Source organism: Oncorhynchus tshawytscha, unplaced genomic scaffold, assembly GCF_018296145.1.
Source record: "Oncorhynchus tshawytscha isolate Ot180627B unplaced genomic scaffold, Otsh_v2.0 Un_contig_6156_pilon_pilon, whole genome shotgun sequence".
Taxonomy (NCBI): Eukaryota; Metazoa; Chordata; class Actinopteri; order Salmoniformes; family Salmonidae; genus Oncorhynchus; species Oncorhynchus tshawytscha.
Window position 1 is genome coordinate 31,480 of NW_024608024.1, and position 13,980 is coordinate 45,459.

At 45.0% G+C, this 13,980-nt stretch overlaps 2 long non-coding RNA genes across 3 annotated transcripts; one reads left to right on the top strand and one right to left on the bottom strand.

Moving 5' to 3' along the window:
* The first annotated feature begins 32 nt into the window (after positions 1 to 32).
* On the top strand, positions 33 to 2,783 carry LOC121843224. The gene is made up of 3 exons (XR_006081472.1): positions 33 to 2,068; positions 2,421 to 2,467; positions 2,508 to 2,783. It is a non-coding gene; the product is annotated as an uncharacterized LOC121843224 (long non-coding RNA).
* Positions 2,784 to 4,008: 1,225 nt separating this feature from the next.
* On the bottom strand, positions 4,009 to 13,980 carry LOC121843225. 2 transcript variants are annotated; one of them, XR_006081474.1, is made up of 3 exons: positions 13,902 to 13,980; positions 12,473 to 12,601; positions 4,009 to 4,452 (listed from the first exon to the last, which is right to left on the bottom strand). It is a non-coding gene; the product is annotated as an uncharacterized LOC121843225 (long non-coding RNA). The 2 variants fall into 2 exon arrangements; XR_006081473.1 differs by lacking the exon at positions 4,009 to 4,452 and adding an exon at positions 8,113 to 8,325.

Here is a 13,980-nt window from a genome sequence, read left to right on the forward strand (position 1 = left end):
GAGAGTTACTGAGAGAACCCGTGATTGGAGAGTTACTGAGAGAACCAGTGTCGTGATTGGAGAGTTACTGAGAGAACCAGTGTCGTGATTGGAGAGTTACTGAGAGAACCAGTGTCGTGATTGGAGAGTTACTGAGAGAACCAGTGTCGTGATTGGAGAGTTACTGAGAGAACCAGTGTCGTGATTGGAGAGTTACTGAGAGAACCAGTGTCGTGATTGGAGAGTTACTGAGAGAACCAGTGTCGTGATTGGAGAGTTACTGAGAGAACCAGTGTCGTGATTGGAGAGTTACTGAGAGAACCAGTGTCGTGATTGGAGAGTTACTGAGAGAACCAGTGACGTGATTGGAGAGTTACTGAGAGAACCAGTCATGATTGTCAATCGATGTTAAACACAGTCCTTGAACCATGAATACACAGTGTCTTATTGGCCCATGTGGGCGGGGCATCCTGAAGATGCAAAACACTGTAATAACAAAAATGAATCAAATGTAGATAGAACAAATTTCAAAAAAAGTAATAAAAACACCTTTTCTCCCATTTTTCTCGTCATCTGGATATTTTGAAGAAATTGGTTACACAAATGAGCATAACAAAATTGAACAGAATGACTTCTACTAGTGTAGGCCTAAACATGTGTTTAAAGCCTTACTGATGAATCATGTGTAGGTCACATGAGAATGGAACATAAAACCTGTTTCTGACACCATGACAACGAACAACAGTCACTGGAAACTATGAGTGCTGTCTTCACTAACGATCTCTTTTAAACTACAGGAACTGATGGCTTCGAGACACCAGAAGCCTCAGTATCTCAGTGGACTCCGACCCTACGGCAGTAACCAGATGGTTGTTAGTTCAACCAGACGGTTGTTAGTTCAACCAGACGGTTGTTAGTTCAACCCTATGGCAGTAACCAGATGGTTGTTAGTTCAACCCTACGGCAGTAACCAGATGGTTGTTAGTCCAACCCTACGGCAGTAACCAGACGGTTGTTAGTTCAACCCTACGGCAGTGACCAGACGGTTGTTAGTCCAACCCTACGGCAGTAACCAGACGGTTGTTAGTCCAACCCTACGGCAGTAACCAGACGGTTGTTAGTTCAACCCTACGGCAGTGACCAGACGGTTGTTAGTCCAACCCTACGGCAGTAACCAGACGGTTGTTAGTCCAACCCTACGGCAGTAACCAGACGGTTGTTAGTTCAACCCTACGGCAGTAACCAGACGGTTGTTAGTTCAACCCTACGGCAGTAACCAGATGGTTGTTAGTTCAATCCTACGGCAGTAACCAGATGGTTGTTAGTTCAACCCTACGGCAGTAACCAGATGGTTGTTAGTTCAACCCTACGGCAGTAACCAGATGGTTGTTAGTTCAACGTTCTGGCAGTAACCAGGTGGTTGTTAGTCCAACCCTACGGCAGTAACCAGATGGTTGTTAGTCCAACCCTACGGCAGTAACCAGATGGTTGTTAGTTCAACCCTACGGCAGTAACCAGATGGTTGTTAGTTCAACGTTCTGGCAGTAACCAGATGGTTGTTAGTCCAACCCTACGGCAGTAACCAGATGGTTGTTAGTCCAACCCTACGGCAGTAACCAGATGGTTGTTAGTTCAATCCTACGGCAGTAACCAGATGGCTGTTAGTTCAATCCTACGGCAGTAACCAGATGGTTGTTAGTCCAACCCTACGGCAGTAACCAGATGGGTGTTAGTCCAACCCTACGGCAGTAACCAGATGGTTGTTAGTTCAAATCCCACCAGTACGTTTGTTTTCCATTTGAACTCTAACAGACCGGTGTGAGAGGTTGATATATCCAGTTTGAACAGGTCACAGAGCGAAGGGTTCGGGTTCCTGGTGTTACCAGGGGGTGTGTAGATCACCAATCTCCTAGACCTGGTTGTACAGGACTGGCTGTGGGTTTGAAACCCCCAGTTTCTGGGGCCTGGAGCATATCCGAGTAGTTCTTTCTTCAGGTCTAGGCTTTATGACGTGGTAACTGAGTAGTTCATTCATCCTTCAGGTCTAGGCTTTAGGACGTGGTAACTGAGTAGTTCATTCATTCTTCAGGTCTAGGCTTTAGGATGTGGTAACTGAGTAGTTCATTCATCCTTCAGGTCTAGGCTTTAGGACGTGGTAACTGAGTAGTTCATTCATCCTTCAGGCTAGGCTTTAGGACGTGGTAACTGAGTAGTTCATTCATTCTTCAGATCTAGGCTTTAGGACGTGGTAACTGAGTAGTTCATTCATTCTTCAGGTCTAGGCTTTAGGACGTGGTAACTGAGTAGTTCATTCATTCTTCAGATCTAGGCTTTAGGACGTGGTAACTGAGTAGTTCATTCATTCTTCAGATTCACTGAGTAGTTCATTCATTCTTCAGATCTAGGCTTCGTGGTAACTGAGTAGTTCATTCATTCTTCAGGTCTAGGCTTTAGGACGTGGTAACTGAGTAGTTCATTCATTCTTCAGGTCTAGGTAGTGGTAACTGAGTAGTTCATTCATTCTTCAGGTCTAGGCTCAAATGCACCTTGCAGAGGCATGTCGGTGCCAGCGTGGATTATATTTTGTTGACTGTCCGGTGCTCTTCAACTTGCCTAGATTGAATCCCAGCCTAAGTGGACACTTTACTAAATGTCATGCTGCCGAGTATAAAATTGTGTTTTTGTATATACAGTACCAGTCAAAGGTTTGGACACACCTCATTCCAGGTTGCAAGTTCAAATCCCCGAGCTGACAAGGTACAAATCTGTCGTTCTTGTCCCTGAACAAGGCAGTTAACCCACTGTTCCCTAGTAGGCCGTCATTGAAAATAAGAATTTGTTCTTAACTGACTTGCCTGGTTAAATAAAACGTTTAAAATATATATTAACATATCCAAGGGTTTTTCTTTATTTTTACAATTTTCTACATTGTAGAATAATAGTGAAGACTGAAATAACCAAAAAAAGTGTTAAACAAATCAACATTTATTTTATATTGGAGATTCTACAAAGAAGCCACCCTTTGCCTTGATGACAGCTTTGCACACTCTTGGCATTCTCTCAACCAGCTTCATAAGGTAGTCACCTGGAATGCATTTGTGGAATTTCTTTCCTTCTTACAGCCAATCAGTTGTGTTGTGACAAGGTAGGGATGTTATACAGAAGAGAGCCCTATTTGGTAAAAGACCAAGTACATATTATGGCAAGAACAGCAACAGTCCATCATTGCTTTAAGACATGAAGGTCTGTCAATACGGAACATTTCAAGAACTTTGAAAGTTTCTTCAAGTGCCGTCTTAAAAACCATCAAGCGCTGTGCTGAAACTGGCTCTCATGAGGACCACCACAGGAAAGGAAGACCCAGAGTTACTTCTGCTGCTAAGTTAGACTTAGCAGCCTCAGAAATTGCAGCCCAAATAAATGCTTCACAGAGTTCAAGTAATAGACATCTCAACTGCGTGAATCAGGCCTTCATGGTCATATTGCTGCAAAGAAACCACTGCTAAAGGACACCAATAATAAGAAGAGACTTGCTTGGGCCAAGAAACACGAGCAATGGACATTAGACCGGTGGAAATCTGTCCTTTTGATATGATGAGTCCAAATTTTAGATTTTTGTTTCCAACCGCTGTCTTTGTGAGATGCAGACTAGGTGAACGGATGATCTCTGCATGTGTGGTTCCCACCGTGAAGCATGGAGGAGGAGGTGGTGTGATGGTGCTTTGCTGGTGACACTGTGGTTTATTTAGAATTCAAGGCACACTTACCCAGCATGGCTACCCCAGCATTCTACAGCGATACGCCATCCCATCAGGTTTGCGCTTAGTGGGACTATCATTTGTTTTTCAACAGGACAATGACCCAACACACCTCCAGGCTGTATAAGGGCTATTTGACCAAGAAGGAGAGTGATTGAGTGCTGCATCAGATGACCTGGCCTCCACAATCAGCTGATCTCAACATAAATGAGATGGTTTGGGATGCGTTGGACCGCAGAGGGAAGGAAAAGCAGCCAACAAGTTCTCAGCATATGTGGGAACTCCTTCACGACTGTTGGCAAAGCATTCCAGGTGAAGCTGGTTGAGAGAATGCCAAGAGTTTGCAAAGCTGTCATCAAGGCAGAGGGTGGCTAAATATAAAACAAGTTATTAAATAATCTCTTGGCAAACAAAGCAGTTACTATTTACAAGAAAACACTCAAATCATTTCAGGTGTGTGTGTGTGAGTGAGTGAGTAAGTGAGAGACCGAGAGAGAGACAGAGAGAGAGAGACTGCAGGGTGCCTCTCCTTTCTGTCCTGTCTCCCCTGGGCATGTTCTCCTCCAGCTCCATCAGCCTGTCCTCTCTCCCCTGGGCATGTTCTCCTCCAGCTCCATCAGCCTGTCCTCTCTCCCCTGGGCATGTTCTGCTGCTACTCTCTGAGCTGTCTCTGAGGCTGTGATGTCTATGTGGGCGTATGTGGTGGAGCCCCCTACTGGACAGGAAGACCAACAACAATAACCAGTGACTACAAAATCATGGTCCTCTACTAGAACATAAAAACCAGTCTCCTGATCATCCTGCCTTCTCCTGAAGTGTTTGTCTTGCACACTTTGCTTATAACAAACCTTAATCCATGAAGGGTAGTGTGCGAGTGTACACTTTGGGAGAAGGGTGGTGTAATCGGGACACACAATAGAAATACACACAGCCAATAGCTTTGAGCAGGTTCTATGTTTCCTAGTAGGAGATTATCACAGTACAAGAAGCCATATAGCACCAAGGAGGAAGAGACTGTAGGCCACAGTGTGCTGTATGTTCCCAACATGAGGTATTATAATCAACTTTAGGTTATAAACATGTCCTGTTCAACCATTATAATGTGTTCCCAACAGTAGGTATTATAAACATGTCCTGTTCCCAACATTAGGTATTATAATCAACTTTAGGTTATAAACATGTCCTGTTCCCAACATTAGGTATTATAATCAACTTTAGGTTATAAACATGTCCTGTTCCCAACATTAGGTATTATAATCAACTTTAGGTTATAAACATGTCCTATTAAACCATTATAATGATGTGTTCCCAACTTTAGGTTATAAACATGTCCTGTTCCCAACATTAGATATTATAATCAACTTTAGGTTATAAACATGTCCTGTTCCCAACATTAGGTATTATAAACATGTCCTGTTCCCAACATTAGGTATTATAATCAACTTTAGGTTATAAACATGTCCTGTTCCCAACATTAGATATTATAATCAACTTTAGGTTATAAACATGTCCTGTTCCCAACATTTAGATATTATAATCAACTTTAGGTTATAAACATGTCCTGTTCAACCATTATAATGATGTGTTCCCAACTTTAGGTTATAAACATGTCCTGTTCCCAACATTAGGTATTATAATCAACTTTAGGTTATAAACATGTCCTGTTCCCAACATTAGGTATTATAATCAACTTTAGGTTATAAACATGTCCTGTTCCCAACATTATAATGATGTGTTCCCAACATTAGGTATTATAATCAACTTTAGGTTATAAACATGTCCTGTTCCCAACATTAGGTATTATAATCAACTTTAGGTTATAAACATGTCCTGTTCCCAACATTAGGTATTATAATCAACTTTAGGTTATAAACATGTCCTGTTCCCAACATTAGGTATTATAATCAACTTTAGGTTATAAACATGTCCTATTAAACCATTATAATGATGTGTTCCCAACATTAGGTGTTATAAACATGTCCTGTTCCCAACATTAGGTATTATAATCAACTTTAGGTTATAAACATGTCCTGTTCCCAACATTAGGTATTATAATCAACTTTAGGTTATAAACATGTCCTGTTCCCAACATTAGGTATTATAATCAACTTTAGGTTATAAACATGTCCTGTTCCCAACATTAGATATTATAATCAACTTTAGGTTATAAACATGTCCTGTTCCCAACATTAGGTATTATAATCAACTTTAGGTTATAAACATGTCCTGTTCCCAACAGTAGGTATTATAATCAACTTTAGGTTATAAACATGTCCTATTCAACCATTATAATGAATACCGTCATTGTAAATAAGAATTTGTTTTAACTGACTTGACTAGTTAAATTAAGTAAATACATACATATAGGATCTCAGTGTGGCGGAGTAGTCATTGTGTTTGCTGATGGACACCCATTTCTTAACAATAAATCATAAATTACTGATGAAGGCAACGGACCTAAACTCAAATGGGTTTAACAATGAAGTAAATCTATTTTTTAATCCACTTCCACTATCCTCTAAGAGTTGCTGAATCTCCTCTTCAGTCTGCTCCTCTATTCAGACACCATGGATGGAGAGAGAGGTAACAGTGTTCCCTATCACTGGTGGCTGTCAGATTATCCTCCCCAAAACTAGATTTTGATCACAGGAAGTAGGATTTGGTAGTAATGAAACATTACAGCGCCATCTTGTGGCTCTTTCAGGAGATTCTGAAGCCCTGTGGATCTTGGTCCTAAAACATGGCACTATAAAGGGAATAGATTGCCATTTAGGACGCAAACATCATCACAATAACTAGGTCAGGACTGAAAACCTACAGGACAGTAGATCTCCAAGAAGAGGGTTGGACTGATAACCTACAGGACAGTAGATCTCCAGGAAGAGGGTTGGACTGATAACCTACAGGACAGTAGATCTCCAGGAAGAGGGTTGGGCTGAAAACCTACAGGACAGTAGATCTCCAGGAAGAGGGTTGGGCTGAAAACCTACAGGACAGTAGATCTCCAGGAAGAGGGTTGGACTGATAACCTACAGGACAGTAGATCTCCAGGAAGAGGGTTGGGCTGAAAACCTACAGACAGTAGATCTCCAGGAAGAGGGTTGGGCTGAAAACCTACAGGACAGTAGATCTCCAGGAAGAGGGTTGGACAGCACTGGATTAGACAATCCAGGTAGTCTGAGAGTTGCTAGAATAGCCGTCTCTGCATCATTCTACTGGGAAAACAACCCACAGCAATATCATCATCATTGAAAGTATCCCCAAATAGAGCCCTGTTCCCTATATAGCACACTACTGTTGATCAGAACACCGTGGTGGGCCCTGGTCTAAAGTAGTGCACTATATAGGGAATAGGGTTCCATAGGGCTCTGGTCTAAAGTAGTGTACTATATAGGGAATAGGGTGTCAATTGAGACGTAACCCCATTTTGTATTTGATAAAGCAGAGGATTGTGTGCAGCGAGTCCGAGCGGTTAAATAAATTCCCGTGTTCAGCACGACGATTTAATGAGTGGTTTTCTACCAATTACACTCTGTTTCCATGGTGACCCATTGACACCGCTTCTCTCTCTGTGTCTCTGTGTGTGTGTGTGTGTGTGTGGCGGGACTCAGTCGCTCTCTTCTCCCATAACTAAGCCCGTCTAAGTCTATAATGAATTTCCTTCAGACTACACAGAAGAGTTGAAGCATCACAATCTTCTTGGCACACCAGTCAAAACTTATTGGACGTCTGAAGGAATTGGGATGAGAAAAGTCCCCTTAGACAGCTAGAAAACAGCCAGAGTCAACAGCACCCTATTGTCTAGTGTTAAAGGGCCATAGGGCTCTGGTCTAAAGTAGTGCACTACTTAGGGAATAGGGTGCCATTTGGGATACGAGATGGAGATTGAGAGCAAGACTTGGGCTAAGCGACAGCAGACCAGCCAAACCTGCCAGCCAGCCAGCCCAACAACCAACCTGCCAGCCCACCCTGCCTGCCAGCCAGCCAAACCAGTCAGCCAATCAACCTGCCTGCCAGCCAAACCAGTCAGCCAATCAACCTGCCAGCCAGCCAGCCAATCAACCTGCCAGCCAAACCTGCCAGCCAACCTGCCAGCCAAACTTGCCAGCCAGCCCAACAACCAACCTGCCAGCCAGCCAGCCCAACAACCAACCTGCCAGCCAACATGCCAGCCAGCCAAACCAGTCAGCCAATCAACCAGCCAGCCAAACCAGTCAGCCAATCAACCTGCCAGCCAAACCAGCCAGCAAAACACTTGAGCCAACATGGAGAGCCGTAAACACTGAGCCGAAATGGTAAACATCTATCTAAAATGTCCATCTGAGAGGGGTTGGTATTCTTACTGGGTCTGCGCAGCTGCACAGGGTTACCCTCGCTGCAGTGATGTTAGTGGAAACTGGCCCACCGTAGGGCTCTGGCTGTAGATCCAGCTGCATGTACAGCAGCTCTCTGCCAGCTCTGTTAGCTTTAGCCGCAGGGCTAACAGGGATGTTGACATAGTTCACACTGGGGTCGGTGTGGTGACGCCTGTCCAGGACTGATGACATCATCATGGCGGAAGCATCCGGAGGAAACTTAAAGAATCTCCCTGGGAGAATGACAGAGTCAGTCAGACAGACACTCCCTGGGAGAATGACAGAGAGTCAGTCAGTCAGACACTCTTTGGGAGAATGACAGAGTCAGTCAGACAGACAGACACTCCCTGGGAGAATGACAGAGAGTCAGACAGACAGACACTCCCTGGGAGAATGACAGAGAGTCAGTCAGACAGACACTCCCTGGGAGAATGACAGAGAGTCAGTCAGACACTCCCTGGGAGAATGACAGAGAGTCAGTCAGACAGACAGACACTCCCTGGGAGAATGACAGAGAGTCAGTCAGTCAGACAGACACTCCCTGGAGAATGACAGAGAGTCAGTCAGACAGACACTCCCTGGGAGAATGACAGAGAGTCAGTCAGTCAGACAGACACTCCCTGGGAGAATGACAGAGAGTCAGTCAGTCAGACAGACACTCCCTGGGAGAATGACAGAGAGTCAGTCAGACAGACACTCCCTGGGAGAATGACAGAGAGTCAGTCAGTCAGACACTCCCTGGGAGAATGACAGAGAGTCAGTCAGTCAGACAGACAGACACTCCCTGGGAGAATGACAGAGAGTCAGTCAGACAGACACTCCCTGGGAGAATGACAGAGAGTCAGTCAGACAGACACTCCCTGGGAGAATGACAGAGAGTCAGTCAGTCAGACACTCCCTGGGAGAATGACAGAGAGTCAGTCAGTCAGACACTCCCTGGGAGAATGACAGAGTCAGTCAGTCAGACAGACACTCCCTGGGAGAATGACAGAGTCAGTCAGTCAGACAGACACTCCCTGGGAGAATGACAGAGTCAGTCAGACAGACACTCCCTGGGAGAATGACAGAGTCAGTCAGTCAGACAGACACTCCCTGGGAGAATGACACAGTCAGTCAGACAGACACTCCCTGGGAGAATGACAGAGTCAGTCAGTCAGACAGACACTCCCTGGGAGAATGACAGAGAGTCAGTCAGACAGACACTCCCTGGGAGAATGACAGAGTCAGTCAGTCAGACAGACACTCCCTGGGAGAATGACACAGTCAGTCAGACAGACACTCCCTGGGAGAATGACAGAGTCAGTCAGTCAGACAGACACTCCCTGGGAGAATGACAGAGTCAGTCAGTCAGACAGACACTCCCTGGGAGAATGACAGAGAGTCAGTCAGTCAGACACTCCCTGGGAGAATGACAGAGTCAGTCAGACAGACAGACACTCCCTGGGAGAATGACAGAGAGTCAGACAGACAGACACTCCCTGGGAGAATGACAGAGAGTCAGTCAGACAGACACTCCCTGGGAGAATGACAGAGAGTCAGTCAGACAGACAGACACTCCCTGGGAGAATGACAGAGAGTCAGTCAGACAGACAGACACTCCCTGGGAGAATGACAGAGAGTCAGTCAGACAGACACTCCCTGGAGAATGGAGAATGACAGACTCCCTGGGAGAATGACAGTCAGTCAGACAGACACTCCCTGGGAGAATGACAGAGAGTCAGTCAGTCAGACAGACAGACACTCCCTGGGAGAATGACAGAGAGTCAGTCAGACAGACACTCCCAGAATGACAGAGTCAGACAGACACTCCCTGGGAGAATGACAGAGTCAGTCAGTCAGACAGACACTCCCTGGGAGAATGACAGAGAGTCAGTCAGACAGACACTCCCTGGGAGAATGACAGAGAGTCAGTCAGACAGACACTCCCTGGGAGAATGACAGAGAGTCAGTCAGTCAGACACTCCCTGGGAGAATGACAGAGTCAGTCAGTCAGACAGACACTCCCTGGGAGAATGACAGAGTCAGTCAGTCAGACAGACACTCCCTGGGAGAATGACAGAGTCAGACAGACACTCAGAATCAGTCAGTCAGACACTCCCTGGGAGAATGGAGAATGACAGAGACACTCCCAGTCAGTCAGACAGACACTCCCTGGGAGAATGACAGAGTCAGTCAGTCAGACAGACACTCCCTGGGAGAATGACAGAGAATCAGTCAGTCAGACAGACACTCCCTGGGAGAATGACAGAGTCAGTCAGTCAGACAGACACTCAGACAGACACTCCCTGGGAGAATGACAGAGTCAGTCAGTCAGACAGACACTCCCTGGGAGAATGACAGAATCAGTCAGTCAGACAGACACTCCCTGGGAGAATGACAGAGTCAGTCAGTCAGACAGACACTCCCTGGGAGAATGACAGAGTCAGTCAGTCAGACAGACACTCCCTGGGAGAATGACAGAGAGTCAGTCAGACAGACACTCCCTGGGAGAATGACACAGTCAGTCAGACAGACACTCCCTGGGAGAATGACAGAGTCAGTCAGTCAGACAGACACTCCCTGGAGAATGACAGAGTCAGTCAGTCAGACAGACACTCCCTGGGAGAATGACAGAGTCAGTCAGTCAGACAGACACTCCCTGGGAGAATGACAGAGTCAGTCAGTCAGACAGACACTCCCTGGGAGAATGACAGAGAGTCAGTCAGACAGACACTCCCTGGGAGAATGACAGAGAGTCAGTCAGACAGACACTCCCTGGGAGAATGACAGAGAGTCAGTCAGACAGACAGACACTCCCTGGGAGGGAGAATGACAGAGAGTCAGTCAGACAGACAGACACTCCCTGGGAGAATGACAGAGAGTCAGTCAGAGACACTCCCTGGGAGAATGACAGTCAGTCACAGACAGACACTCCCTGGGAGAATGACAGAGTCAGTCAGTCAGACAGACACTCCCTGGGAGAATGACAGAGAGTCAGTCAGACAGAGAATCAGTCAGACAGACAGACACTCCCTGGGAGAATGACAGAGAGTCAGTCAGACAGACACTCCCTGGGAGAATGACACAGTCAGTCAGACAGACACTCCCTGGGAGAATGACAGAGTCAGTCAGTCAGACAGACACTCCCTGGGAGAATGACAGAGTCAGTCAGTCAGACAGACACTCCCTGGGAGAATGACAGAGAGTCAGTCAGTCAGACAGACACTCCCTGGGAGAATGACAGAGTCAGTCAGTCAGACAGACACTCCCTGGGAGAATGACAGACAGTCAGTCAGACAGACACTCCCTGGGAGAATCAGAGTCCTCAGACAGGGAGAATGACAGAGACAGACACTCCCTTAGTCAGTCAGACAGACACTCCCTGGGAGAATGACAGAGTCAGTCAGTCAGACAGACACTCCCTGGGAGAATGACAGAGTCAGTCAGTCAGACAGACACTCCCTGGGAGAATGACAGAGTCAGTCAGTCAGACAGACACTCCCTGGGAGAATGACAGAGTCAGTCAGTCAGACAGACACTCCCTGGGAGAATGACAGAGTCAGTCAGTCAGACAGACACTCCCTGGGGAGAATCAGACAGACAGAGAATCAGTCAGTCAGACAGACACTCCCTGGGAGAATCAGTCAGACAGAGAGTCAGTCAGACAGACACTCCCTGGGAGAATGACAGAGTCAGTCAGTCAGACAGACACTCCCTGGGAGAATGACAGAGTCAGACAGACACTCAGACAGACACTCCCTGGGAGAATGACAGAGTCAGTCAGTCAGACAGACACTCCCTGGGAGAATGACAGACAGTCAGTCAGACAGACACTCCCAGACAGACACTCCCTGGGAGAATGACAGAGAGTCAGTCAGACAGACACTCCCAGAGAAGTCAGACAGACAGACAGACAGACAGACAGACACTGGGAGAATGACTCACAGACAGACAGACAGACAGACAGACAGACAGACAGACAGACAGACAGACAGACAGACAGACAGACAGACAGACAGACAGACAGACAGTCAGACACTCCCTGGGAGAATGACAGACAGACAGACAGACAGACAGACAGACAGACAGACACAGACAGACAGACAGACAGACAGACAGACAGACAGACAGACAGACAGACAGACAGACAGACAGACAGGACCGTAGTAACAGAATATAATGATGTGAGCAGGACAACATGTAAAGTGTCCCACAATGTCAAATGTACATTTAAATAAAGTTTAATTAAATGGATGTAGCGATATTGGCAACCAACAGTCGTATTTTCAAACGACGAAGGACATGTCCACATGAAAAGGTATTTTAAAAGATAAAAAGACAAAACCTTGTAGATCATGTCGGTTAAAAAAATAAAAAACAACCAGGATGCATTGCTCTCACCGCCAGAGACTGAGGTCTGTCTGCTTGGCGTCATCGTGCCGTGGGGAGGTGGGGGTGAATAGGAGGGTGAGAGAGGGTGAGAGAGGCCCGCCTCACCCCGCACCACCTCTCTACACTGGGGTGGTGGATCTGAGAAATGTAAGGCAGTATGGAATGTTATCACCAACAGGTTAATGAATATATACAGACCATTAGACTGGTTAATGAATATATACAGACCATTCGACTGGTTAATGAGTATATATAGAGACCATTAGACTAGTTAATGAATATATACAGACCATTAGACTGGTTAATGAATATATACAGACCATTAGACTGGTTAATGAATATATATAGAGACCATTAGACTAGTTAATGAATATATACAGACCATTAGACTGGTTAATGAATATATACAGACCATTAGACTGGTTAATGAATATATATAGAGACCATTAGACTAGTTAATGAATATATACAGGCCATTAGACTAGTTAATGAATATATATACAGACCATTAGACTGGTTAATGAATATATACAGACCATTAGACTGGTTAATGAATATATACAGACCATTAGACTGGTTAATGAGTATATATACAGACCATTAGACTGGTTAATGAGTATATACAGGCCATTAGACTAGTTAATGAGTATATACAGGCCATTAGACTAGTTAATGAGTATATACAGGCCATTAGACTAGTTAATGAGTATATAGAGGCCATTAGACTAGTTAATGAATATATACAGACCATTCGACTGGTTAATGAGTATATATAGAGACCATTAGACTAGTTAATGAATATATACAGACCATTAGACTGGTTAATGAGTATATATAGAGACCATTAGACTAGTTAATGAATATATACAGACCATTAGACTGGTTAATGAATATATACAGACCATTAGACTGGTTAATGAATATATACAGACCATTAGACTGGTTAATGAATATATACAGACCATTAGACTGGTTAATGAGTATATACAGACCATTAGACTGGTTAATGAGTATATATATAGACCATTAGACTGGTTAATGAGTATATACAGGCCATTAGACTGGTTAATGAATATATACAGGCCATTAGACTGGTTAATGAGTATATATAGAGACCATTAGACTGGTTAATGAGTATATACAGGCCATTAGACTAGTTAATGAATATATATAGAGACTATTAGACTGGTTAATGAATATATATAGAGACCATTAGACTGGTTAATGAGTATATATAGAACATTTAGTTACAATGTTACCATGAGAATAATGGTGTAAATACAAAGACAGACAGACGGACGGACGGACGGAGGCCGACAGAGGGAGGGAGGCCGACAGACAGACAGAGGGAGGGAGGGAGGCCGACAGACAGACAGAGGGAGGGAGGCCGACAGACAGACAGACAGAGGGAGGGAGGCCGACAGACAGACAGACAGACCTGGTGTTGGGGAAAGCCCTGAATGTGAAGGGCTGTTTGTCTAAAATGGAACAGAAAGAGAAAAAATATTAGACAATAC